We start from the raw sequence: 19,857 nt of genomic DNA, 5'->3' as shown, positions 1-19,857 counted from the left end.
GAGAGGACACCTAGCATGTCAGACACCCCACCCTCTTCTCAGCCTTCCTGGCTCTTCCTGGTGCCTACCTAAGGGCTGGGATGGCTGGCGGATACAGCCCTGAGAAGGAGATGCATTTTTGATGAGGCTGAAAACTAAAGGGCTTCTCAATAAGAGGATCGCTTGTAAACCCAGATGTCTAAGTGTCTCCACGGAGTCCGATCACGTGGGGGTATCTAGTTGCAGGTGTCTAGGGAGGTGAGGAGGAAGGAGGGAACCTCTGTACAGGTTTCTCCACTCCCCCACTGGGAGAACCCACAGCCTCCAAGTGCGTTCCCACCTGGGTGACCTCCCAGACGACAGCTTCTGGGGACATAGGTGGCTTCCCTTCCACAGAGAGGCCATTTTACCCTACAAGATTGGAAGACGTTTGCTTCCCAGTCGTATCACTTATTTACTCCTGTTTTCAGCTTGGCATCTTGCCAGACACAGAGCGCACCTTTTCTATAATGTCCCACAATGTGGTTGTCCCTTTGCTTTGATTACCAGGTAGAGAGGAGGGTTGTAAAAATCTGTAAGTACATCCTGGCTGGTGTGTGTGTATGGTCAGGGTCGGGGGTGGTGGGGGGTGCGGATTCTCCAGTTGCATTACCTTCATCAAACATTCGGAGACACAGAAATGAAAGTGTAGGAGCTCAGAATACTCTGCCTTTCATCCCACTAACCAGGAAATACACTGGAGTGGCTTTTTCTAGTGTACGTAGGGAAAATAAAAGTGAGAGAGAGAATCTGGAACTAATTGGGTTAGAGAATGAACACTAGCTCAGGGGAAAATTGCCACAGGCAAAGGAGTTGTGTAATCTGGTGATGGGAGAAGCGTTAGGAAGGGAGCAAGCAGGGGGAGAAAGCAAGGATTGGCAATTCCCTGGAAATTCTCTCAGTACCTGCAGTAAAAGGAAAAAAGAGCTGGGGGGAGGAGGGGGAGAGGAGGAGAGTGAGAGAGATTGCTCCTTGGCACATAGAAATTTTTTTAGTCAATATTGACAGATTTCAGAGCGCAGGGGTGTTTTGAAGTACAGCAAAGACAAAGACCCCAGAGGAGCCAACCACTGCCCAGGGAGGAAAACCGGGGACTTCTGGTCGGCAGTCTGACCGCATGGAGGCTGGGGGCTCCTGACCCCACGCTGCCATGCTCCTCTGCAGGAAGAAGAGGGAAGGCCCTCCTCTGGTCAGGAAGTTCCTCTTCTCTCTCCCTCCAATAGGTGTGCTTGGTGGGAAGTAGGCCCTCGAGTCTTCTGTCATCACTGGACAAAGGGGCCAGACCCCAGTCACTGGGCTCCTTTTCCAAGGAAAACAGTTACTTGTGCCCTGTCTCTCCCAGGAAGCTCCTCCAGGAAACTGCGTTTTGTTAGAAGCAGAACCTGTCATAACTAATGTGCTACTTATTTATCCTTCACCATCAGGATCCTCATCAATCCGAAGGTAGCTTTTGCTTTTTTTTTAATCTGTTTGGTGTCACATTTTGTTCAGGGTGTCTTAGGGAGAAAATTCCAGCCCTAATCATCTGAGCATTAGCTTGCTTGGAAAGAGAGCTATCACCCCAAGTTGTGCTCAGGCCTTCACCGAATCCGGAAATGAGGCAGGCGTGTTTACGGGGCACCTCTTCACCCAGGGTTGGTGCTGGGTGTGATCACTCATGCCCCTGTTTTGACCTCCCGTAAACATTCCAGTTTCAGTTCTGTGCAAAGACTTTGGGCCTGATGTGCAGTCGTGGTTTATCTTTCTCAAACCTCTGCTTTATATAATAAAGAATAAAAAACCTTCCATGACCACATTCACTGTCACTCAGCCCAGGCCAGCTCTCAACTAGGAAGCAGAGTGGGGCTTTATCTCTGCCTAGACAACCAGCATCTGCTGGGCCCTCCTGCAGAATGTCCAGGTCTCCTGCCTCCCCTCACCCACAGCGCCCAGACCTGACAGAGCAGTTCCTATAACAAAGCAAGGTTGTGTCTCCATAACACCAAACAATGCCACTTGTGTCAGATAAACCACTCGTCAAGGAGGGAGGAGAAGAAAAATTCAGAGAAGCCACTTGCTTTGGTGAGAAGCCTCCTGGTCTCGATGTTCCATAACAACAGGGAAACGTAGCCCAACCTAAGAGAGGAAAGACCAATAGATGTTCATAAAAAACCTTTAAATACAGTAAGGCCAAGTGTTGGTGGCTGGGGCGATAAAAGGGAGGAACTCTGCCATGGACTGTTCCTGGAATGGCCCCAGATGCAGTCCCCCTTCCGGGCATGCCTTAAGACTTCAACGTCCATGCCTCACCCCATTGGTCACGGCCTAGCTTCGGGAAACAACAGATTCACCCGCTGCTCTTCACGCCTGACATGTCACCCTACGCATGCACAGTCACCCAGATCTAGACAGAACCCCAACTTCACCCAGGAAGGCCTGACAACTTATTTCCTTCCACATTCTTGTTTGCTGCCTTTATCAAAAAGCCAGTAAAACTGCTCCTTCAGCCTATTTCTAAGCTGTGGGTATTTCGAAGGACACAAAGGAATCACTCCTATGAGTGTATTCATCCCACACTCCACATCATGAGGCATTTGAGGGCACCAGGTCTGCAAGTTGGGGCTCCTGTTAGTGTAAGTGTTCAGTTTACAACTAGAGTTCAAAGAAACTGCTTATTTTATAGTACTTGCCAATTTTTTATTTTCTTTTTGCCCAACTGTCTGCATTTGTTTGGTGATTTTGACTCACTACATGGATATGACTGTAGATTTCTTTTTTCTGGTGAACCATTGTCATATTCACAGCTGTCCATCATCTTTTTTTTTAATTTACTAAAGTATCATATACATGCAGGAAAATGCATAGAGTTTAAGCATTTAGTGCAATGACATTGTTTATGTGTATACACCCTACATGAGTTCCAGATCATGACTTAGAACATTTCCTACCAACCCCTCACCAGGCAGTAATCCTTCAAAGACAGCCCCTCTTCCCCCTCTTTCAGCCTAGGTCATTGTTGCCTGTCCTTGAACTTCAGGGAAACGGAGGAACTTTTGCTCAGCCTTGCTTCTGTGGAATCTGTCCGGGATGGTGTGTAGAGCTGGGGTTTGTTCATTTTCATGCTGCGTTTAAGTGTGGATTTTTTTTTCTTTTTTTTACCTGATGCTTCAGTTCCCTTCCAAGTTTAGTGTAAGCCAAGAATAACCCAACCACTGCCGCTGGATCAGATACAAATGACCTTCCAGATTAACTAGTTTTATGAGGAACTTCAACTGAAATTGAACCAGTCACCCGCTGCTTCTCAAACTGGTTACACTGTGTAAGGAGGGGCCCAAGGGTAACTGCAGGACAAGAGGTCAACTGGCAGGCTTAGGGGGTCAAGTTTTTTAAGACAAGCATAGAAGAATTCCAAAGTGTGCATAAAATTGGAGGCAGCTTTTAGTGGAAAAAGTCAGCACAGTCCATTTCCTGTGCATTCTTTCCATCCCCTTTTCCTTCTAAATGAGAAGAAAGGGAATAGGTGCCATCAGGAAAGATTCCCACCCAGTCCGTGGCTGAGCCACGGAGCATCCTTTCAGTGAAACGTGGACAGACATTAAAAGTACAAGGGAGCTTGTTAGGAATGTCCACGACCAAGCCCATCCTGAGGAAACAGGATTCAGGAGGCCTGGGAGCCTGCATTCTTCACAAACTCCCAGGGATTCTTCTGTGTTAAGTTTTGAGATCTGCTAGAGAGAGAGAGAGAGAGAGAGAGAGAGAGAGAGAGAGAGAGAGAGAGACTGGCATGTATTTTAGTGGATCTTGAAGGGCAAATCTAAAAGGGAAAAACATATTATCTAGCCCCTTTTGGTCAATATTTTAAACTGACTTTTGTGGGTGTTTGGAAGAAATAAAGACAGAGTATGCAAACACCCCACACCTGTATCTGGCTCCTGTTTTGCATGAGTTCTGTGTTGTTTTTTTAACTCTGAGAGAAAATAATAATAATCCAGAGCATGGAAAGAATCGAGAGATTAAAATTTTAAATCCTCAGAGGACAAAAATTTAGAATTCACAGTTTAAGCAATTTTGTTCATTCTATCAGAATCATTCAGAAAGAAAACACATAAACCCCACTGATTTTATTTTGTTGATGTGAACTTGGGCAGAAAGGGTGCCCAGTGTGACAGGAAAACCCAAGGAGGACCCTGGAGGCTTATTTATATTAACATACAAATATTAAGCTTGGAAATTCCATGTTTTTAATCAAGAAAATTGATCTCTAAATGTTTTATCACTTTTAAATTTCAAAACCTCATCCCAGTAAATTATGGTATACATCTTAAGTGGTAAAGTAAGCTGTATTATAAATTTTATAATATTTTTTTCAAGTTAACCAAAATCTTGAGTGTGTGTCTTTCCATCTGTATATGTACATACTTACATATAAACACACTATATATAGCCCAGCCAGCGTGGCTCAGTGGTTGAGCATCGACCTATGAATCAGGATGATTTGGTTCAATTCCCGGTCAGGGCATATGCCTAGGTTGCAGACTGGATCCCCAGTGTGGGGCATGCAGGAGGTAGCTGATCAATGATTCTCTCTCATCGCTGATGTTTCTATCTCTCGCTCCCTTTCCCTTTCTCTCTGAAATCAATGCAAATATATTTTAAAAAATAAATACACTTTTATGTAAATTACATATATTATATAAATATATATATATATATTAGATGGAAATGGTATTATAGAATTTGTGGGATCAGTGAGTGAAGCAGAACTTTCCATTTTTCTTTTATATTTTTATATTTTTAGAATTATTTTGCTGGCACCAACATGTCCTATTATTCTAATTTTAAAAATTAGGGAAAATTAAAAGAATCTGTGCAGGTGTAAGTCGTTAAGACAAGTTGACTTAAATCAGTGGTTCTCAACCTTGGCTGCACATTAGAATCACCTGGGAATCTTTTTAAAATCCTGATTATCGTGGGCCTCATCCTCCGGAAATTCTGTTTCTTGTTATGGGGTGGGGCCACACATTAGTAAGAAAGAAACAGAATTTCCGGACGATGAGGCCCAGAAATCAGGATTTAAAAAAGATTCCCAGGTGATTCTAATGTGCAGCCAAGGTTGAGAACCACTGACTTAAATGAAAGGAATTAACATGGTTAACTTTGGGGAGGTGGGTGGAGGAACCACTCTGCCCAGCATTTTCCTGCTGGCTGTGCTGTGCCCTGAGGCTCCTTTCTAAGGAGCTGCAGTAAGATTGCAGGGGAGGGGCAGGTCACAAAGGCGGTTGGCTGCCTTTGTTGGCTACAGCAGGAAGCTGGACTTCTGACTGTCATCTAGCCACAGATCTAAGGTGCAAGCCATTTCTTCCTTGTGCCTCAGTTTCCTCGTTGTTAACTAGAAAGATGGCAGCAACCTTTCCTCAGAAGGATGTTTGCAGCTATGAAACATTGTGAAAATACAAAACATGCAAAAGAAAGAGATGCCAAAGTCAGTTGCTTTTCGCACTTCAACAATCCTGTGCTATCCCTACCAGGATAACTGCAGCAAGCGCTTCTCCCCCAACACCTGGGACCTAAATGCTGATTAGAATCCCCTTCAGTTCAAGCCCAGCTCAGCTGCCAATTGTAACTTCCTAAGACTGGTAAACACATGACCCATCACCAAGTCCCAGTCACAGGGAGAGCTGAGGTCATTTTCTAAAGGAGTGGGAGGGCCCCAGGTTGTTGTACCCTGCTTTTACCAGAGCCCCAAAGAGAAAACTGATAGTTCACACTGCCAACCTTGAAAAGCTGTGGTGGTGCGCCCCCTGGTGGCAGTGGTAGACATCCTCCTGGTGCCTAAAAGTGTTTCCTTCACCCTACCCCCCATGATTGGTGACTGGTTCAGCTTAATTTCAGATTGAATCCTCAGTCTCTTTTCTTTCCATATTTCTACTGTGGATTCTGAGAAAGAAGGTACCTACTAAAAAGCGTTCCTGGTGGCTAACTAGGCTCAAATTTTAAAAACAGAGCTAAGCAGCCATTTCTCCATAGGGTCCTCTCATGCAAACTGCACTTTAAGGAGAAGCCTGCATTAAGCTGCCTGCCTCCTGCACTGAACTGCCTGCCTGCACTGAACTCCTTCCTGCCTTCTGAGCCAGCCCTCACAGAAGAGTTCATGTTATTCTATTTCAACCAATAAGACTGAGGCTCTCCCCATCCAATCAGAGCTGTGCAGCTGAATATATCCCCCCTCAGCATCTTCACCAACCAATCAGAGAGGCTCCCTTTTGACCAAACAGGACTGTACCTTTTGGACCAATCAAACTGCTAGGATTTGGAGTCCTCATTTGCATGAAGATGAACCAATCTGGGATCAGTGATGGGGACTTCTGTCTATTTAAGTCAGCTTCTTACCCGCTCTGAGAGCCCACTTTCCCTTTCCACTGAAGGCTGAAGATTGTATTTCCCCAGCTGGATCTGAAACACCAAAGATGTCTGCGGGGAGCAGAGCAGAACATAGCAGAGCTGTGTAACCAGAGAGAGGCCTGGCCTGGTCCACAGACATGCTGCTTCATAATTGATCTGTAACACTATTGAGCTGTTCCACTGTAGTGCTGTTCTCACAGCTGTGCTATATTGGCGTTGAGCCATTTGCACTGAATAAAGTTTCCTTCTTCACCACAGTCCAAACTGTGGATTCCTGTTGGTGTTGAATTTGCATCAACAGCCATCCCTTGACACTTCTTAGGCAATGACTGCTGCACCACATGCCTCACTCCCTGCTTCCAAGTGTTTGTTTCGGTAGAGAAATTTTGTCAAATTTTTATTATTAGCCTTACTGCCTTAAGATACTTAAATATTTCACTTGTTTACAATTAATCCCTTACTCTGAAGATTAACACCTGAAGTAGACAGGACTCATTCATAGCATTCTCTTCTAGTCATTTAGGTCCTTGTTACTCAAAATGGGCCAGACTATGGCATCTCCTGGGAGCTGCTTAGGAATGCAGAATCTCAGGCCCAGAGCACACCTGCAGATTCAGAATCAGCATCTTGACAAAATCCACAAAAGATTCCTATGCGCAATAAAGGTTAAGAAGCACAGATTTGGTTGGTACTTTCTCATAGATGAGATGACTAGGTAGGTCTTCATAACTACCTATATGTATGGCCAACTATAAATTATAACACTCAAGATTACATGCATCATTTTTTTTAAAAATGCCTATATCTCATTTGCTTTTAAACACCTCTTAAATATGGAAAAGCAACAAAACCAAATTCCCAATGTTTAAGCATTTAAAGCAGCGGTTCTCAACTTGTGGGTCACGAACAATGAAAATACATCCTGCATATCAGATATTTACATTACGATTCATAACAGTAGCAAAATTACAGTTATGAAGTAGCAACAAAATAATTTTATGGTTGGGGGTCACTGCAAAATGAGGAACTGCATTAAAGGGTCGCAGCATTAGGAAGGTTGAGAACCACTGAAAGTGTTAACGTTAAAACGTTCAAACCTGTAAAGAATTTTTGTGAGTTTGAGCCAAACTGTCAACAATTGCCAGGAAGCAGAATCTCAATGGATTGTTTTATACTTTACAATCAAAGAAGGAGATGTGAGTTACATGAAATCCATTGGTGATAGATTAGGGAGGCGAGGGAGAAGGCAAAGTAAAATGATAGACACATCTTTTACTGAGGTGGGTGCAGGATAATTACCAGTCAACAATGAACATGATAACAATAACAATGAAGGAATTTATGGTCTCTGTTCTGGTGCCCAGATGCATTTGGTTGTGCCCAGATGCATTTGGTTGTGCCCTGAGGGGTCCTGAAAAAGAGAAGTTAGAAGTTACCCTGACATTTCACAAGGATGTTATCTTAGATGCAAAAAGACAATCATAGGCTCAGTTAAGGTAAAGTTGACCTTTATCAGGGACTACCCATTATAAACTGTTTTTAATTCAAGTTTTAATTTCAGACCATCCTTTGTAATTACTTTAGGTCCTTGATTTTGCAAAACCGTCATGCAGGTCCCTCCCTGAGCTTGTCAGGTTAGGGCGTGGCCTTTTTTTCACCCACAAAAGTAATCTATAAGCAATAGATTCTCAAGTCCCCAAGGAATAAGAATTCCAGCCTCATAATTAAACATTTAGCTGTGAATAACAAGTGTCTGCATTCCAGATAATATTCAAAAGAAGAATTTCAAAGTTAAATCCCACACCTACTGTAATCTCTGGTAGTTGAACACCACCAATTTAATGCATTTTAAACACAAAACAGGGTATAACGTTTGAAAAAGCAGTGTGAGAATTTGAGAATACAACCCTGCCTAGGTATAATTTTATTTTCTCTCAAAATGTTTCCACCCCTTGTCTCTGCATTAGTCATAATCTCAGAAAAGTATTCCAAAAATATCAAATTTTTGAATGGGATGACAAATATTATTAAAGAAATAAAAAATAGTTCTTTGAAATGTTAAAAACTGAGTGCAATAATTTTTTAACTTTTAATTTTGAAATAATTTTAAACCTATGGAAAACTGCAAAAATAGCATAGTTTCTATAAACCCCTCATGAACTTCTCCTAATGTTATATCACCTTTGATATTTATAGTAAAATTATCAAAACTGGAAAATTAACATAGGTATACTACTAACTAAACTACAGACTTTATTGAAATTTCATCACTTTTTCTTCTGAGGTCCTTTTTCTGTTCGGGTCTACTATCCAGGATCCCACTTTGCATTCAGTGATTATTTCTCCTTGGCCTCCTTAAATCTCTGACAATTCTTTAGCCTTTCCTTATTTTTCATAATTTTGACACATTTGAAAAGTACTGATAGTTTATTTTTTAGCATGTTCCTCAGTTTAGTTCTGCCTAATGTCTTCTCATGATTTACAAGAGGTTATGCTTTTTTGGCAGTGAAATTATACTAAGTCCTCACTGCATCATATCAGTGGGTTTGTGATGTGAGTATGTCTTATTTGGAGGTTGTTAAATTTGAGCAGTTGGAGTTAATATTTTAAGGAGATACTTTATAACTAAGCAAATATTGTTTCTCCACAAAATTTCACACATTAATTTTAGCATCCATTGGTAGATCTTGTCCACAACAATGATTGCTGTGGTATTCAACTGTTTTATAAAAACATTATTTGCCATTTGCCTAAAGTATTGAATAACTACTAGAGGAGCTTTAAGTGTGTGTGTGAGCAGCTAGGAATATTAGGTGGGAAGGGATCTGTGTTCAAACAATAAAAAGTGAGGCGTAAGAAGAGGAAAATAAAAGGACCCCTCTATAGGTTATATTTCTATCCTATCTTGGTATCCTTATGAACTGCCTATGTCAGTGCAGCACCCAACTTAAAGACCTCATGGAAAAAATTTCACAACCTTTCCATAGATATGAATCTACCAGTTAAGGATTATAAGACAAAGAGTCGTGTCTTTAAAAGAATAAGAGTGAAAAAATTAAGTAATTCTCTATATGATCCAAAATCTAGTGTTAGTAAAATATATAAATCAAAATGAGGAAGTTATTTACAATCAAATGGATTGCATTTTTTAAGCCATCCATATTTTATTAGTATTAACAAATTCTTTTGATAGACACCATTTTTGTCCTTGATTCTTTAGAATCTGCCGTAGACCAATTCCAGCATGTCATAATTTCAAGAGTTTCATCAAAAGGTTGATGAGACTTGGGGACTCAAAAGGGTTGAGTCACACATGTAGTCACCTGTTGGGAATGGCTGAAGGCATTTCCCCAAACCTGAATAGGATACATTAAATTGATTGTGGCTGCCAGACAGTTAAAGGGCATCTTAATCTACATGTTATTGCCTCCTACTGGCCAAACACCTGAACAGCCGTAGGCTAATTCCCCCATTCTGACAATGGACTCTGTACCAAACCCTGACCCTTTGAAGTGTATATCTCTGCCTCTCCTCAGGACAAGTTGTGTTAATAAAAAGCATGGCGTCCTGGGGACGAGGAGAACCTAAGACCTTAGACTTAGCTAAGCTCCTCTGACCCCCAAAGCCTTTCAAAATTATATCTCGTCTCCGGACTCTTTATTAGTCTCTGGATTCCTATTAACATCTATGCACAGCCTTCTCCAGATTCCTGAACCCTTCTTGATGCTGGGATAAGAACCCCGACCGAATCATTTTCATGAATATACCCTAGGTCAGACCTATTGGGTATGATGCTATTTGTGACCACCAACTTAAAAACATCATAGTTTGAGTTGTGTTGCGTTTTGTTTTCCTTAAACCATGAAGTCTGCTTTCTTTGTATTTGTGAGGAATTTCAAAGGCACTGAAGAGCTCCTTGCTCCACACAACAAATCACTTTTCTTTTTTCCTAGACAATAATCTCTGGTTCCATAACCGTGTGTGAATATTCTGCCAAAACTGCTGCAGAAATTACCAGGCAACTGGAGGACACACAACCAGGCACTCAGAAGATTCAGAAAAAACACTTTATTGCAGGAGCACCGGTGCATGGCTCAAGGAGATCAGCTCCCAAAGCTGAGCGGCCCAATGCAGTGGGGGTCTGTTTATATAGCCCTAAATTTCTCTGTCTGCTTTTCACTAGCTTTTGCAGTCCCTATGACAGTTGTAAGGGGGAAGGGAGATTACGACCAACCAACACATCTGGCGCCAGAAGTTAATCTTCTGTGGGGCTGTTATGGCCCCTGCAAGATAAGCATTCAGGGAAACAGGTTTTGCAAGGCCAGGACACAAGCTGGAAGGGGGTTGGGGCTTAATGATAGGCTAGCAAGCATATGCATCAGAATACAGGTTGAGGGGGCACCAAAACTCAGGCTGTTTGCCCAAGCTGCCTTTACAAAACCAGGCCTCAAAGGAACCAGGAGCTAATTCTGGCTTTTCCAGATGTGCAGGAGTAGGAGAATGTCACAACCACCAGGCACTTCATTTCCTCATTTATAAAAACCCTAGATTCTTTACTCTCTCTAAGATGCAAGCTATCACATCATTACTCATAGTGATATACAATCATCAGGGAATTTCAACTTTCTGGTAGGAGGAATTGCTAACACCTCCCACAGTTATTAACAGGCATAAAGACTTAGGCTTTTGATCTTTGTGAGTTCTTCATTATAGTATTGTCACATGTGAGGTGATTACTGAGATGTTTTGTATTGCTACAAAATCCCACATGGGCAATGTTTTCTGTCTCTTTAAAGTTTTGGAAAAGTGAGAACACTCAAAAGTCTTTCTCTACATAACAACAATGAGAAGAACACTAAGGAAAATAGTTAGAATCAACATTTTCAGGACTCTGAAAATGAACCAAAGACTTCTTGCAATGTAAGGGGCATTTATTCAAGCAAAAAAAAAGGCTGAAGCTAAGTAAGAGCAGCAAGCTTTATGGCATTTTAACTTGCTCTATTCCCACCCCTACTTCCCAGTACCATGGTATCCTTGAAAACAACTCACAATCATAGTGAAAACAAGCAGCCTGATAACCACTGGAAGGGGCAGAATGTCTTTATTTGATATGCCTTATGGTTCTCTGAAAGATGTCTCTTTATTTAATCTGGCTTAGAGTAAATTAAATACAAATAGTTTTTTGCCTATGGAAATTTGAAAATAATCAGTGAAAATTGTTTAACATCATGGCTGCCTGAGACATTAAATAACAGAGGGAACAAACAGTAGGATAATCAATTAGCTTAAAAATGAAAAAAGGAGAATGAGATCTCCATTGGGTGCTTTGAAAACTCCTGATATCTGGAAATCTAGAAAGCCACACACATGCATGGGGTGTTGTGCATGTCCAGGGCTGTGTCCATACAAAGGAAAAAACTAAAGGCCCTGTAAGTTCTCATTTCTGACAGACTTGAGGTTATGAATAAGTGAAAAGAGAAGACTAAGACAGATTTTTAAACTCCCAGATAAATTTTGAAGTCATGCCCCAATACACGTATACTGAGCCCCTTGGCAAAGAATAAGAGACTTGTTATTTCCAGGCATGTAAGGAAATCTTAACAAACCTATAGTTGACCAGTATACTAATCAAGCAGAGATTTCAGTGACCACAGATGATAAAAAAATGCTAATTTTGCATAATTAGTTTTGAAAAGTCACTGAAAACACACACACAGAAACAACAAACTCTAGAGAGAATAATCTTATTTGTATAGTTGTCACATTATTTTTGCTTAATGTGACTGGTTTTCAACAAAAAATTATGAGACACAAAGAAAAAATGTATAGTCTATAATAGAAAAAAAAGAAGTTCATAGAATCAACTATTTTAAATGAACTAAAAAAGGTCTAAAACTCTAAAGAGAAATATAAGAAAGATGAGTACAATAATTGAAGTAATAAATTCACTAGAGGGTCTAAACAAATGATTTGAGTAGGTGGAAGAAAGAATTAGCAAATTTGAAGATTCAGAGTACCTAGTCTGAAAAAGAAAAGAGAATGAAGAAAACAGAATAGAGCCTCATAGACCTATGACATCATCAAGTGTACTAACATATGCACAATAGGAATTCCAGATAGGAAATACTGAAACAAATAGAATACTTACAGAAATAAAGGCTGAAATGTTCTGAAATTTGATAAAAATATTAATCTACACATCCAAGAAATTCAACAAATTCCAAGCAGTATAAATACAAAGAGATCCACATGTAGACCCATTATAATCAAAGTGTTAAAAGACAAAATAATGTTGAAAGCAACAGTAGAAGTGAGATTATAAATGGGGATGGGATTCTCAATAAGATTAATAGCTAATTTCTCATCCTAAATCATGGAACCAGCAGGCAGCGGATGACATATTCAAAATGCTGAAAGAAAAGTATTGTGTGAATCAATTTTACACCAGCCAAACTTTCTTTGAAGAATAAAGAAAATTTAAGACATTTCCAGATTTTTAAAAAACTTTTTATTTACTAGCAGATTTACTCTACAAGAAATACTGATGGGAGTCCTCTAGGCTGAAATAAAAGGACACTAGAAAGTAACTCAAATTCCCTTGAAGAAATAAAAATCATAGGAAAAAAACTACATAGGTTATATAAAGTTCACTATAAATGTGAGGTGTTTTATTTTATTTTTAAAATACTAACTTAAAAAACAAATGCATAAAGCTATAGTCATAAATCTGCATTAAAGATCACACAATGTATAAAGATGTAATTTGGATGACAACAGCAACATTAAGGAGGGAAGTGAATGGAGTTATATAAAAGCAAAAATTTTTTATACAATTAAACTTAAGGTGATATTAATCTGACACATTCTTAAGATGTTAATTATAGTCCTCAAAACAAACACTAAAAAAATAACTTTTAAAAAGTAAAATAGATAACAAGAAAATTAAAATAATACCCTAGAAAATATACATTTAACACAAAATACACCAACAATGAAAGAGAAACAAAACAATGTAGACATATAGAAAACAAACAGCAAAGTGGTAGGTGTAATTTCTACCTTATCGATAATTATATTAAATGGAAATGGATTAAACATTCCAATCCAAAATCATAGAAGGACAGAATGGAAGAAAATAGAGCATGACTTAACTATATACTGTCTATAAGGAACACACATAGGTTGATATTAAAATGATGGGGAAAATATATCATGCAAACAGTACACAAAAGGGCTGAGTGGCTGGCTGGGTTGCTTAGTTGGTTGAGCATCACCCAGTACACCAAAAGGTTGCAGTTTCAGTTCCCAGTCAGAGCACATACCTAGATTGCAGGTTCAATCCCCAGTGGTCCAGGTGCATACGGGAGGCAACCGGATCAGTGTTTCTCTCTCTAAAATCAATAAAAACATGTCCTCAGGTGAGGATTTTTTTTAAAGGGCTGAGTGGCTAAACTAATATCAAAGGAAATAGATTTTAGAACAAAAATGGTTACAGACATTTAATAATGGCAAAAAGTATCAATCCATCAGGAAGATATAATGATTGTAAATCTATATCCAGAACCTAAAATACATGAAGCAAAACTGACAAAATGGAATGGAGAAATAGACAAGTAAAAAGTAGCAGTTGGAGACTTCTATAGCTCACTTTCAATAATGGACAGAACAACTAGAATTTAGATTAACAAGTAAATAGGACTATAACAACACTATAAACCAATTATATTTAACAGACATCTATAGAACACTTAACCCAGTAATATGAGGAAATATATTATTTGCAAGTACACCTGGAACATTCTCCAGGATAGACCATACATTAGGATAAAAACAAGTCTAAATAAATTTAAAAGAATTGAAATAATAAAAAGTATGTTCTCCAACCAAAAAGGAATGAAGCTAGAAATCAATAGCAGAAGGAAAATTGGGAAAATTCAAATACATAAAAATTAAACAAGACACACTGCTAAATAACAAATAGTTTAAAGAAGAAATCACAAAAAATTTTTAAATAATTTGAGGTGAAAATACACACACTACTGAAACTTATGAGGTGTAACTAAAATAGTGCTTAGAGAGAAATGTACACAAGTAAATGCTTATATTTAAAAAAAATGAAAAATAAGATAAATAATCTCACCTCTCACTTTCAGAAACTATAAAAAAAGAAGAAGAAACTAAACTTGAAGCTAGCAGGTAAAATAATAAAGATTGGATTGAAAGTAATTGAAGTAAAATAGAGGAAACTCAATGAAGTCAAAATTCCACTCATTGAAGAAATCAACAAAATTGACAAGGCTTTAGCTAGACTGACCCAGTAAAAAGAGAAAGATCAAATTATTAAAATCAGAAATGAAAGAAGTGACATTACTACCAGCACCACAGAAATAAAAATTAGAAAGAAATACTATAAAACATTATATGCCAAGAAATTAGATAACATAGATGAAAGGCACAAACTACCAAAATTGACAAGGGAAGAAAATAGACAATTTGAATAGGCCTATATCTATCAAAGAAATTGAATTAATAAATAATAACCTTCCAAAGCAGAAAGCACAAGGCCCGAATGGATTAACTTATAAATTCTACCAAACATATAAGGAAAAATTATACCAATTCTCTATAATCTCATAACATAGAAACACAAAGAATAATTTATAAATCATTCTCTGAGGCTAGAATTACCAGAATACCAAAATCAGATGAAAACATTATAAGAAAAGAAAACTACAGGCTAATATTACTCGTGAACATAGATGCAAAATTTCTTTAAAAAAATAAAAAAAAATTAGCAAATCAAACCTAAGAATGTATACAAAGAATTGTACACCATGACCAAATAGGATTTATTCCAGGTAATCAAGGCCAGTTCACCATTCAAAAATCAATTAATATAATCTTTCATATCAACCCCCTAAAGAAGAAAAATTGCATGATCATATCAATAGATGCAGAAAAAATATTGGTAAAATCCAAGATCCAATCATTATAAAAACTTTCAGTAAACTAGGAATAGGATGGAACTTTCTCAACTTGATAAAGAATATCTACAAACTTAAAGCTAACATCACACTTAGTGATGAGAAACTAGGAGCTTTCCTACAATATTCCTTTTCAACAACACGGAAATCATAACTACTTCAATAAAATAAGAAAAGTAAGTAATGAGCAAACAGACTGAAAAGCAAAGAATGAACTGCCTTTTTTTGCAGATGACATGATGGTCTATGCAGAAAATAAAAGTATCTCCTGAAACTAATAAGCAACTTAGCAAGGTTGCAGTATTCAAAGTTAATATACAAAATTCAATTGTTTTTTCTGTATAGTGGCAATGAACAAGTGAAATGAAGTGAAAAACAATTTGAAGCACTCAAAAATTGCTTAGGGTGTGGGAGGGCAATGGGGGGATAAGGACACATATGTAATACCTTAATCAATAAAAAAATTGCTTAGGTATAAATCTAATAAAATATGTATGAGAACTATGTGAGAAAAACTACAAAACTCTGATGAAAGATGTCAAAGAACTATATAAATGTAAAGATATTTTATGTCCATGGATAGAAAGCTCAATATTGTCAAGATGTCAGTTCTTCTCAACTTAATCTATAGATTCAGTGCAACCCCAATAAAAATAATCTCAGCAAGCTTTCTTGTGGATATTAAAAAATTGACTGAAGTTTGTACAGAGAGGCAAAAGGGCCAGAATAGCCAACACAATATTAAAAGAGAACAAACTTGGAAGACTGATGCTATTCAACTTCAATGCTTACTATAAACCTACAGTAATCAAGACAATGTAGTATTGGCAAAGAATAGACAAATATATCAATGGAAAAGTAAAAGTCCCAGAAATATATCTATATCTATATATAGATAGTTGATATAGATATAGATAGATTATATATATAGAGAGAGAGGGGGGGAGAGAGAGATAGAGAGAGAGAGAGAGAGAGAGAGAGAGAGAGAGAGAGAGAGATTAGATATAGATAGATGATATAGATATAGGAGACATGTAGACATATAGATATATATAGATATAGATATAGATATATAGGTATTCAACTGCTTTGACAAAGGAGTAAAGGCAATAAGGATTGTCTTCTCAACAAATAGTGCTATAACAACTGGAGATCCACATATAAAAAAATAAATCTAGACACAGACCTCACACCCTTCACAAAAATTAACTCAAAATGGATCACAGACCTAAATATAAAAGAAAAATTGTAAAACTCCTAGAAAATAACATAGAAGAAAATATAGGTGCACTTGGGTATGGCTAGGGCTTTTTAGAGGATGCCATACCAAAAACATAACCCATGAAAAACATAATTCATAAGCTGGACTTCATTAAAATTAAAAATGTCTGCTGTGCAAAAGACACTGTCAACAAAATGAGAAAACAAGCCACAGACTGGAGAAAATATTTGAGAAAGACACATTTGGCAAAGACCTGTCATGCAAAATATACGTGAACACTTAAAATGCAACAACAACAAAAAGCCGCACCAAATAACCCAATTAAAAACAGCAAAAGACCTGAACCAACAACTCACCAAAGATATATAGATAGCAAATAAACATTTGAAAAGATGTCCCACTCCATACATTATTAGGGAATTGCAAATTAAAACACCAATGAGACACTACTACGCAGAATGTCCAAAACCCAAAACCTTGACAATATCAAATGCTAGCCAGGATGTGGAGCAATAGGAACTTCAATTTTTCATTGCTGGGGTTAATACAAAATGGTATAGCCACTTTGGAAGGCAGTTTGGCAGTTTCTTAAATATCTAAACATAGTCTTACCATAAAATCTAGCAATCATACTCCTTACTACTACTTACCCCCCAGCCCCAAAAGTTGAATACTTTCTGTCTACAGAAAAACCTGCATTTGAATTTATAGCAACTTTATTCATAATTGCCGAAATTTGAAAGCAGCCAAGATATTCTTCAGCAGATGAATGGGTAAACTGTGGTATATTCAAACAATGGAATATTATTCAGCACTAAAAAAAATATGAGCTATCAAGCTATGAAAAGACATGGAGAAACCTTAAATTCATAAAACTAAATGAAAGAAGCCAATCTGAAAAGACTACATACTGTATAATTCTGACTATATTACACTAGAGGCCTGGTGCGTGACATTCGTGCACTGGAGGTGGGTCCCTCAGCCCGGCCTGCACCCTCTCCCAGTCAGCAGGCAGACATCCCCCGAGGGGTCCTCAGCACTGCTGCGGAGGCAGGAGAAGCTCCTGCCACCGCTGTTGCGCCCATCAGCTGTGAGCCCGGCTTCTGGCTGAGTGGTAAGTGGTGAGCACACTGACCACCAGGGGGCAGCTCCTACATTAAGCACCTGCCCCCTGGGTGGTCACTGCATGTCATAGCAATCGGTCATTCCACCGTCAATTTGCATATTAGTCTTTTATATATAGGACTAGAGGCCCAGTGCACAAAAATTTGTGCACTCGGGGGGGGGGGTCCCCCAGCCCGGCCTGTGCCCTCTTGCAGTCTGGGACCCCTCGGGAGATAACGACCTGCTGGCTTAGGCCTGCTTCCGGGTGGCAGAGGGCAGGCCCAATCCCTAGGCGCAGCCCCTGGTCAGGCTCAGAGCAGGGCCTATTGGGGAGTTGGGGCGCCGCCCCGTCATGCACAGAGCAGGGCGGATCGGGAGGTTGCGATGCCACCCTCAGTCACACTCAGGGTAGGGCCGATTGGGGGGTTGGGGCGCCGCACCCTGTCACACACAGAGCAGGGCCGATCAAGGGGTTGGGGCGCCGCACCCTGTCAAACACAGAGCCGCAGGGCAATCAGGGGATTGGGGAGCTCCCCCTATCAGGCACAGAGCAGGGCAGATAGGGAGGTTGTGGCCCCGCCCCCTGTCACACACAGAGCTGCAGGGCGATCAGGGGGTTTGGGCGCTGCCCCCTGTCACGCTGATCCCGGTGCCGGGAGCCTCGCTGCTCTGCTGATCCCGGTGCGTGGAGCATATTACCCTTTTATTATATAGAATAGAGGCCTGGTGCATGGGTGGGAGCCGGCTGGTTTGCCCTGAAGGGTGTCCTGGATCAGGGAGGGGGTCCCCACTGGGGTGCCTGGCCAGTCTGGGTGAGGGGCTGAGGGCTGTTTTCCGGAAGCGAGTGACTAAAGCTCCCAACCGCTCCTTGTTTTCTTTTTTTTTTTTTTTATTCTGGGCCAGCTTTAGCTCTGAGGCCTCGCTGCTGAAAACATCAATACAAAGTTTCGGTCCGCCTGGCTTTCAGTCCAGCTGGTTTCTGGAGTTTTGTTTATCTTCTTATTTGCAACATAGTACATAGTTTCTTAGAGTTGTAGCTCAGAGGCCGGCAAGTGAGGCGGGGAACGTTGGAGTCCGCAGCAAGCAAGCCTCATGTTCGCTTCCAGCTGCCTGGCTGCTGGCCGCCATCTTGGCTGACAGTTAATTTGCATATACTCACTGATTAGCCAATGAAAAGGGTAGCGGTCGTACACTAATTACCATGTTTCTCTTTTATTAGTGTAGATTCTGAAAAAGACAAAACTATGGTTTACATTGGTCAGGATGGAGGGAAGGATAAAATAGACAAAGCACAGAGTGTTTAGGGCACTGAAACTATTCTGTTTGATACTGTGATAGTGGAAATATGCCATTATACATTTGTTAAAACTCAGAAATTACAACACCAAAAATAAATCCTAAGGTAAACTGTGGACTTTGGTGATAATGATGTGTCAATGTAGGCTTATCAATTGTAAGAAATGTACCATTCTGGTGCAGGATTTTGAAAGGGAGGCTGAGTGTGTTGGGGGAGCAAGGGATATATGAAAACTCTGTATCTTCTGATCAATTTTACTGTAAACCTAAAACTGCTCTAAAAAATAAAGTCTTTCTATTTTAATCCACAAGAAAACAAAAGGTACCAGAATAGCCAAAGCAACCTTAATAAGAACAAATATAGAGATCTCACACTTCCCAGTTTCATCACTTACTACAAAGCTACAGTAATTGATACTATATAGTACTGACATAATGGTAGACATATAGATGAGTGCAATATAATTGAGTCCAGAAATAGACCTGCATGTTCATGGTGAATTAATTTTGATAAGAGTGGCAAGTAGTAAAAATAGGGAAAGAACAGCTTTTGTAATGAGAGGTGCTGGGACAACTAGATATCCACATGAAGAAGAATGGATTTGAACCCAAACTTCACAGCATATACAAGAATTCATTCAACATGAATTAAATACCTAAATGTAAGAGCTAAAATGATAAAGCTCTTAGAAGAAATTATAATTGCTTCTAAGTCTTCATGACCTTGTATTAGACACTGGTCTCAGATATGACACAAAAGCTCAAGCAATGAAAAATATTGATTAATTGAACTTCATGAGAATGAAAAATAATTGTGCTTCAAAACACAATATCAAGAAAGTAAAAGAACAA

This window comes from Myotis lucifugus, unplaced genomic scaffold (genome assembly GCF_000147115.1).
Source record: "Myotis lucifugus unplaced genomic scaffold, Myoluc2.0 scaffold_205, whole genome shotgun sequence".
NCBI lineage: Eukaryota > Metazoa > Chordata > Mammalia > Chiroptera > Vespertilionidae > Myotis > Myotis lucifugus.
Note: the sequence above shows the minus strand (reverse complement) of the source record.